Source organism: Pezoporus wallicus, unplaced genomic scaffold, assembly GCF_028554395.1.
Source record: "Pezoporus wallicus isolate ANWC-B61680 ecotype Strahan unplaced genomic scaffold, APGP_CSIRO_Pwel_v1 contig_7892, whole genome shotgun sequence".
In the NCBI taxonomy this organism is placed as follows: Eukaryota; Metazoa; Chordata; class Aves; order Psittaciformes; family Psittacidae; genus Pezoporus; species Pezoporus wallicus.
The window spans coordinates 505,411-531,716 of record NW_026641897.1 but is presented as its reverse complement, the minus strand read 5'-3'; the positions used below and the strand labels follow the sequence as shown (position 1 = coordinate 531,716).

The 26,306-nt window shown below is 42.8% G+C and overlaps 1 protein-coding gene across 16 annotated transcripts in view; it reads right to left on the bottom strand.

Annotated features, from left to right (window-relative positions):
- PAX2 (paired box 2) overlaps positions 1–26,306 on the bottom strand; it is a 96,560-nt gene that overhangs the window by 51,210 nt on the left and 19,044 nt on the right. The window lies entirely within an intron of this gene.

Genomic DNA, 26,306 nt, shown 5'->3' with positions numbered 1-26,306 from the left:
GAGGTCAGTGGTGAAAGAAAATCACTAGCACCTAGTACTTGACTGTCAAGGTCCCTGCCTGCTGGCAGGTGTGGGTATCTGTGACTCAGGAGCCTCACCAAGGAACTTTGCAAATAAGCCATGACCTGCAAAGACCATTGAGACCAAATTCCTTTGAGATTAAAACGAGCCTTTCCAATTAGGGTGAACACTGCAGATGTTCTTCAGCCTGAGTTTCTGGAACTCTCAGCCCTGCATTATATTAGCTTTAAACTCTCCCCCAAAATCTCTCCAGAAAGTGAAAACAAATTACTCCTTTCCACCAAAGAGAGAGCTTCCCTTAAAGATTCATTCTAAAGAATAAGTTGGCAAAACTTCAAAGAGCACATCTGTGGCTAGTGGCTAGATAGGCAGAGATGTTGAGAGGGCACAACTCCTGAGAGCGAAACCTTCTTGGGAGAAGAAAGGTATTTTAGAGCGTATCATATCAGTATGTTACAAAACTCTGGTACACACATAATGAAGCCTGGGCAGTTGTTGGAGTGGCAGAGAGGCTGCCTGGGACATAGCTGGAGACAGGGAATATCAAGGTTCTAGCTGGGGATGGAGGTCCAGGTCCTCACCCTATATAGGTCAGTGGTATGAGGGTCCCTAATCTAGAGCTGCTGAGGACCTATACAGAAGGTGTCTGAGAACCTCACAGGGCCAGATTCTGAGGTCATGCTGATTTGCACTAGCTGAGGAACTTATCTGAGAAGTCTGTGCTGGGGCAAATAATACAACTTTTTTCTTCTTTTCTGATTTTTTCTTTTCTTTTCTCTTTTCTCACATTCCCCCTAAAACCCCCTGAAGTGCCACTCTGGTTGTGTGAGTTTATTGATTTCCCCCAGCCCAGAGAAACAGAAAAAGGGGATGGGGTGCAGGCAAAGGGATGGAAATAGAAAGCTATAAATTATTTGTGACAGGAAAGCAATAGTGCCAGAGTGCTGAGCACAAGTCCCGTGTCACTATTAGATTCCTTTTAGCCTGATGACACTGTAAAAGAGGTTAAGTGTCTGATGGAATCGTACACCTTGGGGGCAGGGGCAGTCCAGGAGCAGAACAAGCCACAGAGAGCGGGTATATCAATTCTCCAGGCCAATAATATTCCCCTCATTGATCGTAACACAAAGTTCAAAAATCTCATTATAGCCAGGCAGACCTGGAACTTTTTAAAAATCAATAGAGTGATATAATGTATGTATACTTTGTATAAATGTATCCATCCATCCATCTGTCCATCTATCCAAAATTTGCCTGAGGGTTCCTAAGTTAACCTACACATTATACTGTGTTATGTTCTAGTGTAGTGTGGCACAGTGAATGGATTAGAAGATCTCCCCTGCAGCCTTAGATGTCATATTATAAAATGTCCCATTAGCACTGAGGTGACATCAGACAGTTCCGTTCATACTGAGATATGACATCAGATTTGCCATTCGTACTGGTAGGTGGCATCAGGCAGCTCAGCTTCTACTGAGGGGAGCCATACATGAGCCTAATTATATTGGGATAGCTGACCAGGCTGTGCTGAATCATGCTGCACAAAAATGACAAGGTTTTGAAAAGCCATTTAGAGTAAACCCAGCCTGTGAAACAATGGTGGTATAGAAAGCATGTCCATAATGCTTCTGAAACCCAGGCAAGGGATGAAGAGGAAGGTTCAATTTCCTTCGCTGTTTAGTTTGTGGTCTCTCAGCTGAGAATGCCAGTTAGTGCCAGTTGTGACTGTGTTTGCTGAGATGTGTCCATTAGGAACTGGAATGAGACTCACCATCTCATTTCCCCAAGTAGCCGTCAGCTGGTAATGATTTTCAGTCACTACTGACCAGGGCCAGATTTCATCTAGTGACCCAGAGGTGAAAGGCTCTGCTCAAAAACGTTCCCCTCCCAAGAATTAATCTGGTTTTATGTCAAGAGGAAGTTTCTGGAAACAGTGAGCAAAGGGGAGCAGTTCTGGTTGCGCAACCTCCAGTGTCTTAGGTCAAATAATTCTTGGCATCAAATGCACAGCAAATCTAATGAAGTCTCAGGTAGAAGGTATTTCCTATGACTAAAAGAAGAGGCAGGTCATGAAGAGGCTCTCTCCAGTGATTCTCCTTTGCCCTATAGTTGTGACTGAACTCTAGTGTTGTAAGGAAGTACAAAAAATTTCAGGACCCTAACACTCAGTATGGAATATAGCAGTGCATCCCTCTGGATCAATTCATTTAGGAGCAGCGATAAACAGCAGAATAGCTAGGCATCACTGCTGCTGCTTTAAGAGGCTTCTAGTGTGTCTGTCCTATAAGAGACCACCTAATGAAACAGCAGATGAAAGATGAACAGAGCTGACCTGGTCCTGTAGCAACAGACACAGCATAATAATGCTGTCTTTAAACTTGGGGATTTCTGAAAGCTTCTCACCCTCACTGGAGACTGAAATACACACTAACCCAGCTCTGCTGCCTCAAACCTTGGATTTCTGGATTACTGCTGTGCAAGAGAGAGCAAAGCCTTGCTCATCTCTTGCTGCCTTTGATGGCTTCTTGCATCCAGACACTTGAGAAAGACAAGCATTTCTGAAGAAAGCTTCCTCAGCCCTTCCCAAAAGCATTAGGCACACAGATCCTGGAACACCAGTCAGCAGTGCTGATTTCTTGAGGTAAATGCCAGTATTTCAAACCGCTTTTTTTTTCTCCAAAAGAAATTGTCACTTAGTACTAAATTCATCCCTGCTCTAATTCCATCACAGTCAGTGACTCCAACAACCACATTTGTGTTTAATTAGGGGCACAAACTGGCACTTACTGCAAATTCACATTTTTCATTTCCAGGGGGAGGTTTTTGCACAGGTTGTCTACTTTGAGTTTCAGAGAATATACACAGATTTAACACAATATTTCTGAGGTTTCAGCAACAGGACATTTATAGATCTTCTATTGCAGTAAAGCAACTGAACTTCATTTCACAATCTGAATTTAATATGCAATATTATCTTAAGTAATGGCATATAATGTCATTACAGTACAGAGTATCATACTGTGAATTATAAATCCATTTCTGAAATACATGAGTTACCATAGTTGGCTTGTAGTAACTCTTTCTAGAGTTAATACTGCATACAGCTCCAGCTGAAACTGCCTGTTTCCAAATGCCTTCAACTTTCTTAAACGTTCAGCATTAGATCATGAATTTCAGTTTTTTTATTTCTATTTCATCATTTTCAGCAGTTTTAATGCAATTCTTTTTGCTGATTCTGAATACAGATGGACAGACAAAAAACATCTCTCCTAGTATGACAGTTGTAACAAGCTCTAATCAAATTTGGTTAAGAATGTAGAGAAACACTAGAAGATAAATTAGCTAAGCCATAGTCCTTCCTGAGAAGCAGAACTTTCTTTCACTCTTTATAAATAAGCAACTAAAAAAATCACTTCTAAACCTATCCAAAAATTATTTGCTGAAAGAATAACAGATCATAGGAAATGCCCCTTGCTTCTCTGACATTTCTATCCAAACTCTCTTACAGCCTGACATATTCTGTGGTTTCTCCTTTCTTACTATTGCTGGCAGAGTCTTTAGACAATATCCCAAATTAAACAAAATTATGCTAGGGCTGATCAGAGGGAGATAAGGTAGGTCTGAACCATCTGGAGCCCAAATCTAGTGATTCTTTTAATCCTGGAAGAACAGAGTAAAGTTGCACTAAGTGAAAGAGTGTTGAGTCCTGCTGCCACAGAGAGACCCTGCCAGGTTTCAGAAAGCCCTGGTATCCTCACTTTGATCGTATTTGTCATGGGTTATTTTTTGGAGTGGAAGGATACACTCAGCAGAGCACCAAACTCCTTGTAATTGTTTTGACGTTATTCATATTTTAAATGCTCCATATTAGAAGCACATTACAAGACCCCAGGGTGTGCATTACTGGGCAATTAAAGTGGTTCTTGGAAGGCTAACATTGCGAAGCCTCAGCCTTTTCTCTGCAGTGTCCAAGGGAGGCTGTGATGGCCAAGGCACACACACCCTGCTGTGCTGCATGGCTTAATTGGCGCAGGGCTGCACTGCTGACCCACAGGCTGTGCCAGCGGCAGAGACAAGGCAGCCCACAGGGGACTTCGTGCGGGGCTAAGTGAGACAGTGATGCCTCCCCTGTGTCAGATTGCTTCCTTCAAAAGGGCTCATGACCACCCCAATGATGCTAGTGCCAAAGCATGCCCGAGGAAAAAAGGGAGAGCATGGGATGCAAAGAGGCAGCTTTGGGCTCCTTGGTGACAGCCCCTATGGTGCCAACGATATCCCACCTGCAAATTAGCGCTGTGCAGGCAAAAAGAGCTCTGGACAAATAGGAGAGAGTCCTATGTTTCTCTGCATGGGTCAAGATGCAGCTGAATTCACAGTTGAGCAAGAGAGGAATAAAAAGTCTTCTCTGCACAAAGCAAGCTTCATAGCATGGTGAGGAAAAACAACCAAGGGATTTGGGGAGTGAAGGGAGGGAAATATAAGTCTGATAGTTAGAGCTTAATCCGACTCAGGGAAAGGGCTTCAGTTCCTTGCTCTGTCATGGACCTCTCAAGACTTTGGACAAATAGCATTTCTCTCTGTGCTCTGTTTCCTGCCTGAAGTGTGAAGATAGGAGCATTGCCATGCCACCTGGGGCACAATGAGGACAGCTGGAAGGAGGAGTGAAGGGCTCAGACTCACTAATAACAGGGGCCAAGTAAGTGCTTCAGCGAGCTGTAGCACAGTATTGGCTTCATTCTCCTGCTTGAAGCAGAAGTGACATGTACCCTGCTGACAGTGGCTGTACGTGAGGGGAAGGTAGGCAAAGGCAACAGAGGCTGTATTTCAGCTGCACTGGCTTTGGTGGTTGCGTTTGAATTTGCAGATGCAGTTGGGAAGATCAGAGATGCAGTTGCCCCCGCAAAAGCTACAACATAATTTCCACTGGGGGGGGGGGGGGGCAGTAGCTTCTCCTACTGCTCTCAAAACCTACCACAACACTTGCAACCCTCAGAACAACAGCTGACACTGGCAGGAGCAGCAGACTCAGATTCCTTGCTAGCTGGCCTGAGGCTCTGGTGCTCCCTGCCAACACAGCAGAATGCCTTCAAACTGCCATATTCAGGGGCCACGAGCAATACTCACACATTCAGACTCTCTCCTTCTATGAAAATTGCATTTCCTTCTCCCTACCTTTTGGAAAGGTAGAGAGGAGAAGGGTGATCTTGTGCTACATTAGTGTATAAGAACAACTACAACAGATTAATTAGATTGGTTAGGTAGATCGATAGTCCTAAAAGGTGCCTGAAGAGAGATCTATTTTCATGAAGCTTTCAAATACATGAGAGGTCAAAATGGAACTGCTTTTCATATCTCAAAACACAATCCTAGCACTCCCTGAGAAGATTTGACTCCTTATCTGCTCCTAATCTGTGTAGTTCCATCAACTTCACTGGAACTACACGGACATCATGCCTAAAGACATGGAGAAAAAAGTGTCACTTTGATCCAGGTCAGCCTGCTCACTCCAAACACAAGAGAAAGCCCAGTCCTGCCCTTTTCTCTCACTGCATTTCTTGGGTGCACTCTGAGGAGAGGCAGAATTCACAGCAGCAGCTTTACTATCAGAAGGGCTTAGAGAGGAGCTACGATTTTTTGTTGTTGTTTTAAATCAGTGACCCATGATGACACCATATGGTTTTATTTCATTTAATTTGAGCAAAGCATTAACGTTCGGCTCCTAGCATATCTTTGGCCATTCTGGTTCTGCTGTGCTACGCAGTACAAGTCCAGACGTAAGAAAGAGGGGTGGCAGGAAATAAAGGTGAAGATGTTTGCCTTCTGGGAGGGAGGAGATCTGCCAGGCAGGAGCTGGCCTGCTAACACATTTTTCTGGGCAGTAACAGACAACTTCATGCCACTGGTATTGATGGGGTTGGCAGTGGTCAGCCCCGTGTGTATTGATTGTTTATTCTGAACTCCTGGTATTAGGTTTCATGAAGCATTTTCCCCATTCATTCGAGTGGATTTGTATTAAGGTTCAAACCCCACCTGGGAAACAGAAGGTGTGCTTGAATAGTTGTTGTGCTGTGCAACGCTGGGGCTACAGAGCAATCAAGAGCCAGGCTGGCTGGCTTAAAGCTGGTTAAAGTATATCTACATGAGCTGCAGACAAGCAGTGACTGCAGCATAGAAATGTCCTCAGGCAGGTGTTTCTACTTTTATTACACTCAGTTCGCATTTGGAAGGCTTTTTTTTTGCAGTCAGGAAAGACAGAAATTCATTAAAACCCAAACATCTAGAGGATGTCATACGATCTACAAAATATTAGAAGCAAACTTGATTCTGGGTGTAGATGCTTGACATCCCAGGTTTAAGGTAAATCAAGGAAATCTTAAAGGACAAAAAGTGTTCTGCTGGTCTTGAAGGAACCACCATCATGAAGTCCAAATTCTGCTATTATAAGCAACCGTAAAACAGACATTCAGCTCACAGCACCCATGAAAGTATCCAGCCCAGCAGCTACATTCTTGCCATTTCCCATCAACAAACTCATAAACTCTGCAACAAAAGACCAAAAAGCTTCAAAAATGACAAACCACATCAAGAAATCAGGAGAGAAGCATTGCTGGTGGCTGGGTCCCCTTCACTGGCAAGAGATTTCTGCACAAAATGCCCAGAAATTTTTGAGCTCTTAGGAATTAATCATTTCCTCAGAGTACACCTACACAATGACTGCAGTTCAAAGTGACATCTTCTGTAACCTGCAGGCTGGACAGCTTGCTTCCTGCTAGCAGCACTGCTGCAGCGTCATGGAGCTGGTGAAGGGTACAGCCCCATGAGCTGCCAGGACACTGGTGACTGCCACGCAGCATGGACAGGAGCTGTCACAACAGCAGTTGTGCCAGCAGGTGAGTAAGGAAGACCTACAGAAACACATGGGCTTTCCAGGGTTAAATATCTTAATCTGGAGTAAGGGAACTTTTAATTGAAAGCTTTGCTTTGAGCCCATTTCCAGTTATTAAAATTCAGGAGTCTGTGCTGAATTCCTTGTGGACATTCATTTTGATTAACAGAAGACATGTGTGTACTAGGAAAGGAGTCTTGAACTAGGAGGAATTAGATAAATGTAGATAACATTCTCAACTCTCTTGCAAGTTATGCCATAGCTGGTATTTTGTGTAGAACCTCAGATCTTGAGGATAAGCAATTATTTCAGTTTTCATTTAATACCAAGGTATTTCTGGCTTTCATGGCTGCAAAGACCAGGTGGAAGTGGGACCTGGCTGCCTCCCAAGGGGCCAGAACTGGAGACAAAGGAACGAAACCCAAATACATTCTTAGTTACAGCCTTGTGAGTTTTATGCCAATCTCTTCCTTTTGGAGGGTATTGACTCAAAACTTTTTAACTGCTGGCGTTGGCAGCATTGTGTATTAACTGTGTATTATCTCTATCTTGCACTGCAGTATACACTTATGTGTTTTGGGTAAGTAAATTTTTCCCTTTATGGGGGTGGTGCTGTGTGTGCCTCCTTTACCTTTGTCAGAACTGGTGAAATTTCATGGTGGACCCATACAAGTAGAACATGTTTTCCCAAAATCAAAAGAAAAACTCTGCTGCAAATGTGTCAGTTTAGATCTAATCTTATTTTAAACTTGGGTTTTATAGAAATTAACAAAATTGTGAGAATTCAAGCCTTAGCAGAATGGAAAGTATTTTTTCCCTTTAAAATTACTTTTTTAGGGTGAATGAGAGACTGTGATAAAAAAATAAAAAATAGAATAATATATTTAGATTTTATTGAAACAGCAGGTTCCAACTACTCTGAAATGTACCTGTAGAATTTTATTAAAGTTCTGATTCAAAACATGTTGAGAAGTTGAAAAATTTCCACAGAGAACCTGAATCTTTTATGTTCTAGTCCTCACTGCTCTTCGTATTTATTTCTTGCTTTATTACGCTGCCCAAAGGAGTCAGACACAGGAGTGCACTTCAGGGTGTGGGTGCCCCATAGGCTCCCAGCATAAAGTTGGTGCCCATCTCTGCCGAAGACAATCTAGTTTTCATATTTATAGGACAAAACCATCTTTTATAATGAAAAGCCGAATCTGTAGCCAGTCTGCTTGGCTCATGTAAGTCACTATCATGTCTCATGCTTAGAGAATATGAGCTATATGTTTGCTTATGTATCTATAATGTGTTTGCAAACGCAATAGCATTTATCTCTTAGTATGTTTTAATTTATCACATAATGTACATACTTGTTTATCTCTGGCTATAGGTCTGCATTTATAATTGTGGCTATATGGAGTTAGACATGTGGGTCACATATTATATATTCAGACCCCATGAAGAATTAATAAATATTTATTCAACCATTACAGTTTTTAACAGAGTTTAATAGGCAAATAGGCTATTCAGATCTGTGGCTTGTGACCGTCACCAGCTAGCTATTTGGATGTTTTTGTACAGCACCAAGCAAAGTTATTACAAATAGTAAGTCATAACCACCTAGAACTCATCCATAACGAGGCTGTAATATCCCTGATGTAATATCTAACATATCTGAACACTGATACATAATTAATGCGGAACCTTGCTGTATTATGAGGCTCATCCTGTGTGTATATTTGCATAGTTGTATAAGTTTGTGAGTGCAGATCTGCTCTATTTCTAAATCTCGTATCTGGTACTGACCCGATTAGCTGCAGAGCTGTGGGTTTCTGTGGGCCTTCAGCAACCCGTAATATCTATCTTGTTCTGTCACTATCACAATGGCTGATTGAATACACTGGACATTTGGATCCCCTTTTCCTGGCTTCTGTATTAAATACTGTCCTTGTCCATAGGAGCTAGCAGTCTAAGGGTTTGCCTACGTACGGCTGCGCAAAATAACTAATGTGAATTAACTGAATGCATGAAATTAGAGTGGTCTAGTTAAACTACATTACACCTCTGACTCCCTTGTTTAGAATTAAGGCAGCTTTAATTTAGTTTAGCTTAATTCACTTTGGAAATGGAGTAAACTAAATTCAATTTAGGACACTCAAATTTTGAATGAGCATCCGAACAATGTTTTAATGCTTTTAACCAATGAACAGGCAAAGTTAATTCAGATTAATTTTCTCACTTGCCCATGGAAACAAGCCTGTTTCCTATTCCCTGTCAATGAAATTGTCTCAGCTGAGACTCCTTCAGCAACACCAAATTGACAACCAACTCCCAAGAGCAGCAGTTTAAATGATCCTCCCACACGCAAGTGTTTCCTCATCCCTACATCCCCATGCAGGCAACTTTTCTCCCTGTGAGTTTTAGTGATCTTTAAGACTGATTTGTCCAGAGCTTGACACTCTGAGCCAGGCGCTAGCTGGGGTAAGCAGAGAAGAGGTCCAGCAGTTTTTTAACACTATTTGAAAACCTGAGTTATAAATAATTAATTGTGGAAGATTTTCAGTTTAGGCTTTTGCAGTGCAATACTGTATTTCAAATTCAAGATCTTCTTTCTGAAAATCACAGTATTCTAGAGAATTTTAGTGATTTATCTAGTTCCATTATTTCAAAACATTGTCCCCTTCATTCAAATTAAGTGCTTGTTCGCCTAATGAATTGGAATACCTCCAGGTGTAAATTAGCATGTATTTCATTTTTTGATCTAACTTAGATTGGGCAAGATCAGATGCAATGAGGATTCATAGGTTGAGGAGTACAGGGGAACAAGGGCAGTGGTATTTACGAACATATACTATCTTTACATTTTTTCTTGAATAAATTGTAGTTTAAGAAGACAGGAGGTAGCATAAAGTGGCCCAAAGAGTCTATCTTCCCATTTTTAAAGGGCATTTGCAAAATCAATAATGAAAAAAAACAATCATAGAAATAACACAGAACCATATTTTAAATGCAAAAATAGTAATCCTTTTTAACCATCATTGTGGAAATTCCTAAGTTTTCATCACCTTGTTTAATTGTAAAACCACACTGTGTATTTGGTCAAAAGACATATTAGGAAAGGACAGGGGGAAAATACTGTCAAACACTATTTTTATCACAATGCAAAAAAAGCCCTTGAAAAATTGCCTTTTAGAAAATCTCAGCTCAGAGAAAGCACCTGCCCTAAATCTTTGCTGAAAAGTCAACCAGCTAAACAAAAGCCCAAATAAATCAAAGAAAGCCCACTTAAACATCCCAAGCCATCAAGTAATATTTGACTAGATGGTTAGGCTATATTTTTGTGTGCTTGGTTTTATGGAGTTAGTGCTAATGAATAAATGTTGTTTGATGGCTACTATAGTCTCAGATCTTTGACTGGTAGAAAATCAGCATAGGTTCACTGGAACAGCTACCAGTATAATATAATAAGGAGTCAAACCTATACGTTAATATGCTTGTGCAGAATGCCTTGGGGGGGGGGGGCACCCATTTATGTGTGGCTAGCTAGAAAGATACAACTGTAAGTAAAATCTAGGTTTGTAGCAACACACCAGTTTGCATGACCTTTTCAGTGTGGATATACAGCTGTATGAGGCTATACCAATATATCAGTGTGCATGTATGTGCTTGTGCATTTGTAGGCAGGCATTTGTGCATATGTCTGGCTGCAGGTATGTTTCTACTTGTGTGTGTAATCTGGCTGTGGTGCTCTCCGAATAGCAATGAGTTCAGTAAAAGCGTGTATGTATTTGTATCAGTGTGTGTGTCTATCTGCATACGGATGGGCTTGTGGTGTCTGTGGGTGCGTTTATTCTTGTGTGGTTTGCGTGACCCTCCTGTGAGATAGATGCATTCTTGTGGTCTGATCTCGGTCACTGTGTGTGCTTTCATTCCCGGAAAAGGCAGAGTCCTTCACCGTGAAAAACACGAATTGAACATTGGGAGACCTGGATCCTGATCAAGCCACCCTGATGGTGGGCTCTTTTAATCCACTCTGTGCCTCAGTTTTCCCTCTCATCTTTCTTTTACAAAGACTGTGGATGTAGATTGTCTGCCACTATATGGGCATATGTAATGCCGTGTGTGGTGGGCTCTGTCTAGCTCAGTCAAAACCCTGGGTCCTGAGAAGATCTGCTGATGCTCTGCCCCTGCCTTACAGTAATACCTATCCCTGCATGCCTGCCTTCAAGTGTTGTTGTTTGGGTGTCCATCTGTGCACACTGTGGCTGGCTATTTGTAGTTTTGTTGAAGAGTTTATCTCCTTCATGTACATACAGAGCAGGGGGAGGTGGAAAGGAAGGAGTTATTAAATGCCAAGCGGATATGCAATAAATCCCATTGATTTTACAAACTCCAACTTGTCTTCAATCTCTTTCTGTTCTTTATCCTGGGGGCATTGCAACAAAACCCTATTTTAAATACCTTTTCTTTCCCTTCCCCCTTCCCCCTCCTCTCACTCCCCAAAAAAGTGTCAATATTTTATTTGGATTTTTAACTTCGCTCCATAACAGTTGTTTGACCTCCTGACTCATGTGAGTCACATAAATTCTGGGACTTTATTCAGGAGCCATGTTCCTGCTATTGAATAAGCAATTTGGGAGGGTGAATTAATGACTTGTGCTGTTGCTGGAAAGTCCCTGAAGAAATATTAAAATTGCTTGCAGACTGAATCAATACTCACTGAACACCCAGCATGAGGACCTAGGCTTTTTAATGGCCACAAGCACTGGCACTCGGCAGAGGAAGGGGAATTCCTGTATACACAACGCACACAAGTACACACAACCACAGCGGTCTTTCCCAGCCTTGCTGGCTTTTTCAATAATGGCATGTTCTTGTGCACACAGTGTGGTATGTGCTGATGCCTCCTGCGCCAGGGAAAGGTCTTGGAGTCCAGTTTCCCTGTCTCCCTCCCAAGAAGATCATGCAGGATTTGCAGTAGCCAGCCATTTGGGCCTTGTGCTAAGTACTTGGGTTAGCATGCTCTGGCATAGTTTGCAAGTGCAAGGAAGGTCGACTATTTGTGCCGTTATGAGCAAGTTTTATGTGGCACTTTGCTTTTTTTTCTTCCAGAAGGGGAAAGACACTAGTGCTGTGTCTTTTGGGTGTGTTGCTGTGGTCTGGGAAGAGGATTGGACTGTTTTGCAAAGGCATGTTGTGAGATGGTTCTGTGGCTTTGGGTGCTGAACTGCGTTTGCATCCATCCATAGCATGGATGTGTTATGTTTCTGATATTCAGCAGGTTTCACTTTCTTACGCTGGTTTGTGTTACGGTGAGTCATGCATCCCTGTGGTTAAAAGCGACTGCATGATGCTTTTGGTCACTGAGCAAAGGTGTCTCTTCACTGAACCAGCCTATTTCGAAAGCTATGGGTGCAGTCCTGCATGGTCCTGAGTGCCCTGGGTGCTCACCAGCCTCACTAAGACATGAGTGTGCTCAGTGTTCTCCTCGCCGATGCTTTTACTCTTTGTCACTCACTAGGCTGACAACAGCCAGATTTTGCCCACACCTCAAGTTTTGCTCAAAGACCTGGCAAGGGTGGGTTTTGGTGACAGTGTTTTCAAATCTCCTTTGAGAATGCAGGCCCGTGTTTTGCCACTGTGGTCGTGAATGGCTGGTTTATATTTGCTTGTTGGGTGGCTGTTATTATGTATTAACACCAGGGTGGGTGTGCTTTGTATGACCACATGTCTGTCTCATTGATTCCATTAGTATTATTTTGTAATCATGTGTCTTTGTGATTGAGTTAGTGTGCATTTCAGGGCTCCTGTGTATTGAATAATGATGTCAGGCATTGGGTTGTTTGACTGGGTAATGGCCTCTTTTCAGTCTTGTAAGTGAATGTGTCCTTCTCCTGTTTCCCTGTCTAGGCTGGGGCAGGATCATTTACACTGGGTGATTCCTTAAGATGCTCACATGCACTAAAAGAATATCCCTTTGGCTCCCGAGCTCTCCCTGCCAGCGGGATGTGCTGAGGATGCACTGCTCATGTGTGTGTGTGACACACAGGGTGGCACATCTGGCTGGTTCTCAGCCACATGCCTCAAATGACCACTTTCTTGTGTGTCAGCATATAGCTAAGGCTATGTGAACATGTTTACATGTGTGTGCACATTCTGGTGCACTCAGGGGTTTTGATAAGACTTTTCAGTTATGTTTTTGGATAAGTCTCCATATGCTGGGTTTCTCCACAAATATGTCCAAGAGTAGATTATACTGTGCAGTTTCAGATAGATCTGACTGTGTGTGTGAAGGGATCTGTAAATGACAACATATGTCTACAGTGAAGTGCACACTTGCCTTTGCAAGGGTCTTCTGTGTGACTTTCTATATTGATGCATAGAAGGGCAGCTGTGTCAGTTAGCAGATGCCTCTGATCTGTGTTTGACTGTCTGGCAGTGTTCCCATGTCTGAACTGACCTGGGTCTCTTATATATGTAAGAAAGAATAGGTCTCTGTGTCAGCAGCATTTACCGGTAAATATATGTGCTAAGAAATTTTAAATGTACAATGAATCTCTTGGTTTGTGCAATGGCTTCTGACTTGTGTGGATATTGTATGCTAATGCCCTAAGACAGTGTAGTACATTTGGTCCCTTGGAAATGAACAAGATAGTTCAGTTATTTTTCAGCTGATGATTATGTGTCATTGCCGCATGGATTTATTTGCTCTGAGCAGGCAATGTGTCTGGCATTGGGCCTGTTCTGTGCTTCCTCAGCCATCAGCAGCAGACACATCCAGACAAAATCTACAAAAAAGGCTGTGAAAGATCCAGGAAACTTCCAGAACAAGCTCTCATCTGTACCCTCTCACCAAAATATCCCATCAGGGAAAGATCCATGACCTCTCTCGGCCAGGACATCTATATAGCTGTGATTTAGCAAGCCAGTAAGTTCAGCTTGTATTTCTCATTGAGGTTGCTAACAGGTCACTCCTTACTCCTCCTTCTATTAGCTCAAGCCTTGTTACTTCCCCTACCCCCTTGCTTGTGCTCTCCCACTCTTTCCCCCCCCATCCTCCTTGGTATTCCTGCCTGCATTTTGACCTTGAACAGATGACACCATCCTTTGGCCACCCACTGCTTTACCAGCTCCCACACTGGGGCAGCAGAATCAGGGTAATAAGGGGAGGAAAAAATGAGGGAATGAGGAAGGAAGAGAGGTGGGGAGAGAGGGAGAGAGACCTGTTTGAGAATAATTGGAGGCTGTTAAACAGAGGAGCCCAGCATATCACTCTAGTAATGGAAATAAATTCCATTGTATTTGCATTTTAATTTTCCACATAAACAAAGGCCTGGAGTGTGCTGGCTTCGCCGGAATCACCGGCCAGAATTTAATTAGAAATGAAAAGTTTATAGGGTCCTCTTTAATGCGATTAATGCACAGTTAACATTTATCACATACATATGCTGGAATCGCCTTTTTTAAGCAACCACCGGCCATGAAATGAATTTCTTTTCAACTTTTTTAGCATGCGTGAGGAAGGCTGTCTCTGGTGAGGCGGTCCAGTGAGCACACTCCTGACAGCTTGGTAAACTGCAGCCCACAGAGGCTTAGTAGCCCCCATCCTCACTGAGGAAAGTTCAAGGTGGCTTAGAGGGAAGCATGGTCTAGTGGTTAAAGCCTGAGGTTGGGAGTCAGGGGATCTGGGTTGTATTCCCAACTCTGCCAAATGCTCACTGCATGACTGACTTGCTCTCAGCATCTGTTTCTCTGGGTGTTAAAAAATAAAAGAGAAATCAGCTGGAAGAAGATATCTGAGCCCCAGACCCCTCTGTGTCTCAGGCTCTCCAGAAACTTGCCCAGCCCTGTTGTATGGGATCTGGATTGGATCCTGCACTTTACTAACCTGTCAGCTCATCTCCCCATGGCCAAACATCCCTATGCTGGCTGTGGGGACAGGGAAGCACCCGCAGTGCTTGCCTGATGTGAGAGGCTGGGCCTCCCGGAGAGATGTCTTTGTACTGACCCAGGCAGCACTGCTCCCTGCGCATGGGTTCGTGTGGACCTCACACTACTTGTGTGAAGTGCGCATCTTCCTGCTGAGAAGCATGACACAGGAGTGGAGCAAACTGCTTGTGCAGCGTGGGAGCCCTGTCATGAAGGGACTTCTATTCACTGCTGAGGCAGTTCCATGTTTCTTAAGGGGATCCTCTAATGCTGGTTTGGTCCAAAAAACTACTAAATGTGGTTTGTAAGATACTGGGGCTGTCAAGCCTGAACCTCAGATCCTAACATAAACCTAATCAGGAGCAGCTACCACCTTCCTTGTGGTAGGGATAATTATATCTCCCTTACCCTGCGGGGCCCTAAGAGGTCACCCCATGAGTGTTTACAGAAAGCTTTGGGCTTGTCTGCACGGGGATTCTAGGAAAAGCAAGTCTAAATCTAGACAAATTATCAATATCCTTCCCTTGCAATGCCGAGATAAAAGGCCAAAGGTGAACACTCGTCTGTGAGCCCATACCTCTGACAGAGCCAGGAGGCCATCAGGCTTGTCACTTCCCTGCCTCCTCCTGGCCCCCAGAGGTGGAGGGGACAGTATCACCACCAGTGTCCCCATTGTCCCTTGCTTCTGCCCCTGCCCCTGCTTTGGCTGTGTGACAGATGAGGCTACAGCCCCCCCTGCTCCCACGCTTCCTTTCTGCGCTTGCAGACAAGAAGAGCAAATAAACCAGGCCCATGGACACAGAGTGTTAGCATGTTAGGGACACAGCAGGGGAAAGAGGAACATGAAACCTCTATTGATCCCTTGAGGAATGATGTCCCTTCCTTATCTTATCAGATTCTCTTCACTCTTCAATTATAGTCTGTTGAAATTGGCCTCTTAACCCAAACAAGATAACCTGGGTAATGAGGAGAAGAGTATGAAGGGAGGGGAGGGAAGAGGAAGGGAGGGCAGAGTCCAGTGCATTAAACTATGGCTGTCATTAGAAATGCCTCCTTTAGCATAACCCCTCTGCCCCCACTATCCCTGGGTGTCAGATGAACTAGGACACATCCAGTCCCTGACAAATATATCATGCCATATACACCCCCCATTCCCTCAGATGCGCTAGGTACCCCCACAGGCACATGTTCCAGCATTTGTACATGATGTCTGTGTGTATATGTATCTGTACCCATCCTGCCACACACCTCCTGTGTTCACACACCTCAGCAGATGCCACCCTGCTGTACGCACACTCACACACATTTATATGACTAACGCTGCCCATCTCACCAGCTACATTCTCCTCAGCACATTGATGGTATGCCTGCCATAGCACCTTATCCCCAGGTCTAACCAAAAGAACTGCTGACAAAAAGAGAGGAGCACTGCTAGCCCCCCCCCAATCATCTGATCACAGCCACAGTTCATCAGTACATTCATGTGACTGCCTTGCCATCAGGAAGCAGTCACGCAGAATCCTGTGCAGAGCCCCACAAAGACAGGCTTCCAAGACATGTATTGTCGTGCCTTTGCTCACCTCTATGACTCCCTGCATGTAACTATGGAGTTACGATGTTGTTTCCATGGATAAGACTTTTCTTAGTTGCTACACAGACCAATAATACCTACTTGCTATAAGTCTATACTCTCAACTGGACATGTTGCCCTAGTGATAGGCCCATGCTCCTCCTCATACACATGTCATGGGATATAGGGCATGTCTCGCCCAAATATCTATTACAGAGAAGATTGTCTGGTGGAACGATAGAGACTCAGAGGCCTATCTGCACAAATGCACCCAGGTTTCCATGCTCAAATTACCTCACTGTGCCCAGAGTGATTCCAAAGCACATGCAAGTGGTGCAGAAGGCACTTTCGTTTTGGAAAGGTGGTGCTCTGAGCTGCACAAGGGCTTCACTTACAGGGCTGACACCCTCCTCTCACACTCTTCTAAAGACTGGATTTCCCAGGATCACTTTATACACTGCCTTTCACTGTGCCACAGGCATTTCCTTGTATACATATCCACCTGAAATGGGCCACATTCCCTTCCATTCCATGTCTTCTTGTCCCACTAGCCCCACCAGTTTTGCCTGATGGGCACCAAGACCCATGAGGGAGTCACCCATAGGCATATATTTTTCTTTAAATACTTGGAGGTCACAGAAATTCATGTCATCTGCAAAAGGGGTTAGAATTATGGCAGTCATCTCTACAAATTCATACATATGCTCTCATGTGCATACACCATCACCCTGAAGTTCCTCCTTGCTTTCCAGCTTGTGCACCTCACAAGAATTGGCACACAGCCAGATATACTTCCTGTGTCCCCATCCTGGCTGCCTTCATATGCGCAGACCCTTGACACAGGCACAGGCAGAGCCCAAAGTTGTTAAAGCCACTTAAGGGAGTTGGATGTCAGTACTGGATGACTCTGCATCTTATTTGGCACAGTGGCCAAGGCTGCCTCATGTAAAAATGCAGCTGTCTGGTTTCAACAGTATCCAAGTAAAATCTGCTTTAGCCTTTCACTCCATCCTTATCCTTTCCTCCCCCAACTCCACCCAGCTCTCCTCCTGCTCTCTCCTCCTTCAGCATCGCAAATACCGCCTCTTTAAAACTCTGCATTTGCTGTTTGTTCCGTAGAGAGAGCGAATTTGTGACATTGTGCAGTTTCCACTCTGCTCGTTTGGCCCATTTGTACATCGCACGTCCCAGAAATATGCTTCCCCCATGCCCTTAGTATGCAAACATCATGTCCTTCTCTTCAGAAATCATATTCCTTCCTTTCCTCTTCTGCATCTCCTCCCTTCCATATTGATTTTATTAATGTGTATATATTTTTTGTGTATGTATGATTTATGTATTAATGTACATTTTTTCAAGCTCAAAAATCTACATTTAAACAACCAACAAAGGGACTAAATTTAAGAAAATATTAAAGTAGGAGCTATTACATAGCTACATTGTTCTGTGGTCTTACTTTTTTAAGGCAGATGACCAAAAATTGTTCTTAAAAGAAGTTTTAGAGAAATATGAGTATGTTGAAAGGCAATAGACCCTTGAAGAGGTGCCCAAATGTTAGTTCCCAAAGACTTCCACAATTTTTAAGTGAAAGCTTGAAAATGGGCAGTGGGGCAATGAGGTTGCCCTCATATTTCAGCTCAGCTTGAAGAAAACGAGGACTAGGTTGAGGAATTGAAGGGCTGGAAAAAGTCCATGACCAAAGAGGGACTGGGTTGTTACCGGAACCCTCTAAACTACCCTGAAACTAGAGGTGGTGCAGGGCGTCCTGTCTGACAGGTATGTGAGGGTTTCTTTTGTGATTTTGTCTTCTCGTCAGAGTCTCTGTTTTTCCTTTTATAAACTAATGAACAGACATTAATCTGTCTTGCAAAACGTGGATGCCACCCTCTCAACTGAACTACAGTGATGGGCATTTTGAGCAGAGCTGATAGCAATTCCTGATGTAATTTGCCTCCCAGCCAGAGATGGATGTTTAACTCTGTGCCTTGGACCCTGCAGAGATGGAAGGGTGCTTATCTTGGAAGGAGGAGGAACTGTTCAAAATGGAGCCAGAAGAATAAAAACTAAATTGGCCTCAGGCAGGAACAATTAATAGAGGCAAAGTCAAGATTTCTCTGTATATATGCATGTGTGCGTGTGTTGGGGGAGTTGCTAGAAGCCTGGGGATCAGTACGCTGTGCAGATTTTAGAAAAGCTACAGGAACTGCAGAGCTAAGGGATGACAGCAGCAAGAAATGTCCTGTTTTTCATACAGGCAGAGACAAGCCACCAGAATCTCCCTTCCTGATTTAACAGTGAGGTTTGGGTAAATGTTTCATACATAGCATTCTCTGGGAAGCCTATCTGTGAACTCACAGTCTGTTAATTCAGCCTTTTGGCACATCACTCTGCCTCCTCTCTGTCAAAACTAGTACACACATAAATCCCAAGCCAGACAAAGGAATATCCTTCCCCAACCACATCAAACTCCCACATATGCTTCCTTTAGCCTACCAGCATTTTGTGTCACTGTCTATGTACCTACCCAGAGACACACTCCCTGCCATATACTGATCCACTCATGTGTAGTCTCCAACCATCAGGCACAGTTCCCCAAAGGCGCCTATCTGCATTGCGTTCACAGTCCTCCTATAAATGTCCTATAAAAAAATGCAGTATAACTCTGCTTTTACCTTCCCCATACCCTCCTCTGAGCACATCAACTTTTCAGATTTGGTTACTATATATATAAATGTACCTTCTATGCTCCTCCTACTCCATCACTTCCTCTCAATGTCTATATGGACAGACATATTCTGTCCATATGTCTCAAACACTTCATGTGCACATCCTGTCATTCTTCACACCTCTACCACAGCTATTCCTCTCCTGTGGCTCCAGATTGAACTATTGTGTTGTCCATTTCCCAGTGACAAGGGGTCTAGTTACAGGGTTATTGATTGGTTTTCATGCAGACAGATGGATCTGCCTTTGGTCTCCCCACCAAAATCCACCTCTATATGGGCTGATTGTCACTGCTTCAGGGATAGGATTTCACCAGGAGACCACCCTCCATGCAAACATCCTTCACCCAGGCCACAGATGGTAATAAATGGAGTCAGGCTGAGCCATAATAAAAGCAATTGAGTGGGTTACCTGTGCAGACATGAGATTTATACCTCCTCATATTTGATGTGATTGTTTTATTGAGTTCTCAGTGCAGTTAGGATGCCGTTTATTTATTTATTTATATGCCTACTTATCGGGGAAGAGGGGGGAGGCCGTTGCAGTCTGGCTCGTGTTCAGCCTCTGTCTTGTCAGGTACGAGCCCAAAGAAAAGGGCTCTCCAGTTTTGCTCTGCCTTTTACCTAGACTTGGGCTTGGTGGGTGAGCCCTGGCCAGATGTCTCATTTCCTACAACAAAGATGTTTGTTTCAGGATCCCTGAAACCTTGAGGACTGCCTGAATTATGAGCCTGGTAGAAGCTAAGGCAATGGTGTAAAGAAAGATGTGTGTATATAGAGATTTCCTAAAAGATCCTCTTGAAAGGAATTCCTATTTATGCCATGCCTGTTTTGGACAATGGGCTGTGATCTATGCACAGAGCTTCTTTATGCTATTGCAATAGAAATAGTAAGCACTGGCATTGCTTCTGACTCTGTCATCACATGTGAGCGTTGAGAAATATTAGCAGGTGCAAATTGATTGGAAATGAATATTTGTAAGTGCACTCTGAGGAGTTTGGAAACGGAGTGATTAGATTTGTGATTTTCAGCTGGGTAGATAGCCATATAAGTGCTACAAAATCAGCTCTCAGTTACTGGCACTAGAGAAAATTGGAGGCTAGTGCTGAATATCCTACTGTCTAGTATTTCATCACAAGCCTAACGGTATTTGTTGTGGGTTTTTCAGCTCCTCTAGTCAAGTGATAGCGGGAGAATTTCAGTTCTCATTTAATAAAGTATGTTCCAGTGCTCGGGGGGGCTTGAAAAGGGGCCTGTCAGCTCTCTGGAGACTCAAAGGGCTGCATAGTTAAGGTGTTTTTAAAATTGTTTAATGGGAGTCGGATATCCAAATCCCTTTTAAAATTTAGGGTAGAAAACAGAAAACAAAAACAAACCCACACTGTATTACAACTACTAGTGATTTTTATGCCAATTGCATGATTTAGGCACTGCCTTGGCATTTTTAAACAGTTGGGAGTGGTAAACACGGCCATGCATGTATGGGGTCGAATAGATTAATTGGGATTACAGTGGAAAAATCCTCATTCCTCTTAGCTCTCTGTTTAAAGAATATTTTTTTTTTGAGAAAAAATCAAACCTCTCTGATCCTTTCATGAGTAGTATTCATCATCTGAGCCATTTACACACAGATGGGATTTCCTAAAGCCCTAGTTAGCTGTGCAGATGTCAGGCTAGTGACAAACACTTTTGGAAGTCTCTACCTTTGCATTTATAGAGACCCTCCCTAAAAGTGGGATCCCTGAGTATTTTGCCAACTGTAAGTAGAGAGCCTAAACTCCATTTGAATTTCAACATGCCTGAATTTGAAGACCATGGAATATAAGCGAAGCTCAGCCTTGTCCAACTGTTTAGAAGTCATGTCTTTTTATTCAAGTAATATGGAAATCTTTTGTTTGAATGGGCTTTAGGATCAGAGACAGGTTTTCTAGGATATTTGATGTACAACTGAAAACATGATTTTGTTTTGTATGCATCATGTCATCATATCATAAATGGTCTAGCTGGTCTGCTAGAGCATTATCTATCTCTTTAGCCAACACAAGATTATTGCTTATTGTATGTTTGCTTGTTATTAATGCCATCTATATATGCCATATATATTCCAAGAAATCAGGAATTCCTATGGGATGCAATTCCACAACTTAATGGACATCCCTATCAGGGGATACCTTCTGCTACCATTTAAATGTTTCCTTTCTTATTTCCCTCCCTTCACTCCTGGCAATGCTGCTTTGTTTAAACACTAATAATTCCTTTCCTGTTAGAGGAACTGTGTCCTTCAGATCACTGTGTTGTTCTCACCACTTCATCATTGCTTGGCCAAGCCACTTATATTTTCTCTTCTTTTCTACCAAAGTCAAATGAGTTTTTTTACATAATAGCAATTCTGGTAAATGAGGTTTAGCTCCATAACACTCACTCACCCAGCACTGAAATACAGCTACCTCTGTGGCAGAATGCAGCAATCACTCACTAGATGCAAAAGCTTGAAAATGTTTAACTTCCAACAAAAATCAAGCTTTCTCTACATCTATGCAAAAAAAGAAGGGATGGGATTTTCAGGTGATAAAGGGACCAATGTGGTTCTGAACTTCAAGGTTCACAGAACAGAAAGCTCAAAACTTTCCAGGCACAACCAATTTTACTTGCTAACTACCTCTGTTGGGCTAATATCTCTGCAATATGAAAACCAGAAAAAAATGCGTCTAGCTTATTGTAGTTCCCACCATGCAACCTTCCAGTGGCCAGATATGAGGAATAAGACAAAGAGAAATGCTGTGAGCATTCATTTACTCTTTCAGCTGCAGTAACATTGTCTGTAACCTCTGCTTTATGAGCCTGTCCTTTATTTGCAATGATAAAAAGAAGATAATGCCAGGTTTGTGTCTGATGGAAAAGAATCTGAATTTAAAGGAGCATATTCCCTGTAATGATGACCTGTGTGATCCGAACGCTTTCTTTGCTCAGCTGAGAGCAGCTGGCAGTAGAGGTGTTGTACCTTGAGAGCGTGCCCTGATACAGAAAACAGCATGGGAACTTTAAACTCAGCATCAGCTAAGGGAGAGGAATCCTGATAGAATCCCAAGTTTCTTCTGTGTGTGCTAGGAAGAGCCATGTTATGAGGCCTGCTGAACTCTGTTGAGTAGTGTCAGACAAGTTTTCTTCACCCCTGCCTTACACCAACAAACACATGGTCAGTCAGAGGCTAATCCAGTCTACATGGCCAGTCTAATTCTTGGCCTCTCTACTGAGCTGACTTGTAGCTACTAAATACTGATGGTGGTGGTAAGTTTTTGTGACACTTGCACACGCACACACACTTGCCACTTAAAACTCTGTGATTCACCCTGTGTTCACTGTGGGCCATGCAGCTGTCACTGGTTTTGGTCCCTATGAACGAGGTGCTATTAGAGATACTCTGTACTCTTTCAGCTTCTCCCTAGACTCGTTACCTGTCCCCCAGGAATTCCATTTTTTTGTGGGAAAGACGGTGAAATTCACAAGTGACTTTGGCCAGGGTGTCCTTTGGGAAAATTCTCAAGGGAGGCTAGCAAGAGTGACTCAGAAAGCTGTTTGCATAACATTGATTTCTTCCGCATGTGACACAGCCCCTGCCCTAAATCACTTGCTTTTTGCCAGACTCAATTGATTGTCTTGAGATGTTATGTTTACCTGAATTGAGGTTCTGTTCAATTCTTGCATGGGCTAGAACCTCAGCTGATGTAGAACAACCCTGGGTCCAGTTTTGAACCTTTTCTCATTACATGTTAAACTCCATGGGCATTTTTAGTGAAAAGTCACATTGAGTTTTACAAAGGTAGCTAAATGCTGTTATTTTTATTTTACAGCTGGCAAAGCAGCCTCATAAGGAGTCCGTGTGACCAGCCCAAGATCAACCAGAAAGTTAGTGGTAAGAGAAATCCATTCTCCTCATACGCCATTCTTTGCCCTAAACTACAGTCCTGCCCACAGCTACCGAATTGGCCACATGAGCAGTAGCACTTCAATGTACATTTCATTGGTCATTACAACCTGAATCAGTGTGTGTGTGTGTGTGTGTCTTCCCACATGTGTTTTTAAAAAGCACATCATTATCGGAGACTTTAACTAGGAATCATTAGCTGATTGTTATATAATGAAAGAAAAACATCTCCCCAAACCAAGCACTTAACACCAGAAATTTAATGTATATCCAATACCTAAGTGAAGACTGAAAAACACCTAACAGCTTGACTGAGATAATATATCCACTAAACTCTATTCTCTGTTGTGGGGTATTAATTAGGGTTACTCTCAGGAACTCAGAGTCCAAAGTGTATTAATTCAGCTGACTGGCTTCCGCAGTACTTTGGCTTTGACATTTCTTGGATAAGGACAAACCGGGGCTCTCCAGGACGGAACCCAGCCACAGAAGAGCTGAGATAGAGGGACAAATTGGGGTGGAGGGGGTGGGGGGAGTTTGCCCTTCTGGGCCTATAAAGAATTCATTAATTTAGAAGAAGCAGGAAATAATGCTTAAACTACAATTGCATCACTTGCTGCATAACCGTGAGCGCATGTCATGATGTGTTCCATCCTGTTCCCACTAAAGTACACCACCTAATTCAAAAGATTTTTGTGGGGTGATTATTATCTCAGGAAACCTGTATTCTTAGACTAACTGTACATGCTGCAAAACAAAGGGAAAATTCTCACTAACTTCTGCCTCCAAGTTCATACTTAGGAGACCGCCGCAAGGCTCACAGCAGTGCCTAAGTCCAGTTGAAATATTCTAACCCAAAGTGACCAAAGATAACTCATTTATTACATTCATATGACAAATGGAAAAGTTTGGCAGGGTGCTCAAGAAGAAAGATGCTCAAGTGATTTAAAGTAAGCGTGAATTGCTTACCAGGGAATTAAGTGCTTGTCACTTGCATGCTTCTCAATTGCATGCGCTATGTATATGTGTGTTTACATAGTGCATGTATGTGTGTATACATGTGTGTACCTACACACACACAACAGGCTTATACTGTATCGTATCAAATGTATGAAGTGGGAACAGGAAAGCTCCCAGTGCAGAGATAACTCTTTTCTCTTGATCCTGTCAGTTCTGATGTGCTTTCCTTATTAAGTAGTATACTCTCTAGACTTTTTTGCCATAATTAAGGAAAATTACTGCATAGCAGACTTAAATTTTTTTTCCTGACTCTTGACAGGGTAGTTAAGTCATGGTTTTCACTAGAGTTTGCATCTAGACTTTATCTGCCTGAGTTTGGTATGAGCAAGTGTTTGATAAATCTCAGTACTGAATTACATGCAGTCCCAAATGCTTCCTGATATTCTCAGTGCAATACTGGCAGATAAGTGCAACACAGGCACACAGAATTTATATATCACAAAAATAATTAGTAGAAAATAGATTTTTTAAATGTTTTAGGGAGACTCTAAAAGTGGAATTGAAAATGCACTGTTTTGCAGGCACTGTCCCGAAAGCCTTTAGTAATGTTAGATGGATCCCCAGAAAGAAAATAAAATGTAATTAATACACTTTCAGAAAATCTTAGCATAACCAAAAGTATTTTGTTAGTGTGTACAAGGATCTCCATTTTGAAGTACAATATTCATGGTCTATCTGAGGACACAGGTAACTTGTATTTCTATAAATGCCTCACTTACGGTTTCAAGAAGTTAAACTGTTCGCAGATGAGCAGTAATAGTTCTGGACACTGGACCAATGCAGATTTTGCTTTGGAAATTCCATATTTTGCAAAAATAAGATGACAGATATTTCTAGAAGGTTGGGATTTTAAATTGTCATCTATCCAAAACTGCTCAGAGACTTGGAGTGTTAGATTAACTCCAATATATGATTGTAGTACTGGTAAGGGATGTGCTGTTACAAGAGATTCACCCAATTCTGTATGTCTATTTTGACAACGGGAGAGAGAGAAAATGTGTATTTAAATCATGAACTTAGACCGTCTTTGTGTTTTGTGGTTTTTGTGAACTGGAGTCACAAAAGTCACTGGAGTGATGAAGCTCATACTACTCTCCGCGGCACCAGGATTGGGCCCTTATATGCTTGCTCTTTCCTATTCCACTGAATTTTTTCCTGATTCGCTGTCCTGTTCTTGCCTAGCATAATGTCCTGGATTCAGCACCACGACACACAGACTTGCAAACGTTATGACCTGTGATATGATGGGCTCACTTTCTCATAGATGTGAGTTTTGAGGAGCCCCACACAAAGCAGGGGCCTGAATTTTTAAAAGAAATGGAGACTTACTCACAGGAAGCCAAAATGTTCTTGTGCCTTGGTGACCACACACTCAAATTCCATCACAGTATGACTCAAACATGGTGGGTCACAGCTGAGCCTCTTCAATGTAATAACTCTTAGTAGCTACAAAGTTCTTGTCCTTCTCAAAGCATTTTATAAGCACAATCTGACATCTGTTCCCACCTGCTTCTGAGAAGGATCAGTTTTCAGTTACAGGGCGGGGAAACTGAGGTACAGAAACCCAAAGCCCAGCCGCAAACTGGTAGCAAAGGTGGAAACAAAACCTGCAGTCAGCCTTCTGCCTGGGACATTGCAACCCAGTCACGAGGCTGGGACTTCAGCAACATTTGGCTGCTAACATCACTTGAGCTGGCTGAAGTATGCACATGCATTGGGTCTGTAATATGCTCTTCCTCTGAAGAGCCCAGAGCCATTCTTCTGGACTTCTGTACCACCAGCTGAATTCCTCTCAGGGATAGCTGGCTGTCCTTCCACAGCTGCCTTTGTAAGGTGTCTGAATGTCAAACTGTTATTATTTCAAAACCTGACTGAGAGAGTAACAGAGACCTGGAGGTTTTTTAGGAGGGTGTATAATTAGCCGATCAGTATTATGTTACCCTGTTCATAACTTAATAACCATTTTAATACAGATGGCACACACAGGGATAATTTCCTAGGGTAGCCTAGCAGTATATTACAGAGACAGTATGTCTGAGGGAATCTTTCTTAGCCAAGGTACATTCCACTAGCTAATTCTACCTGCTGTTTTCAAGATGATTTGGGATAATTCCATATCATTTGCAAAATATTAAAACCCATTTATATAGGATGCCAGATTTAGAAATACACAGTCTGAGTTATTAGACATATTTTGATAAATCTGCCATGAAAAGTGCAAGACAAAAAATACCACCATGTTTTCCT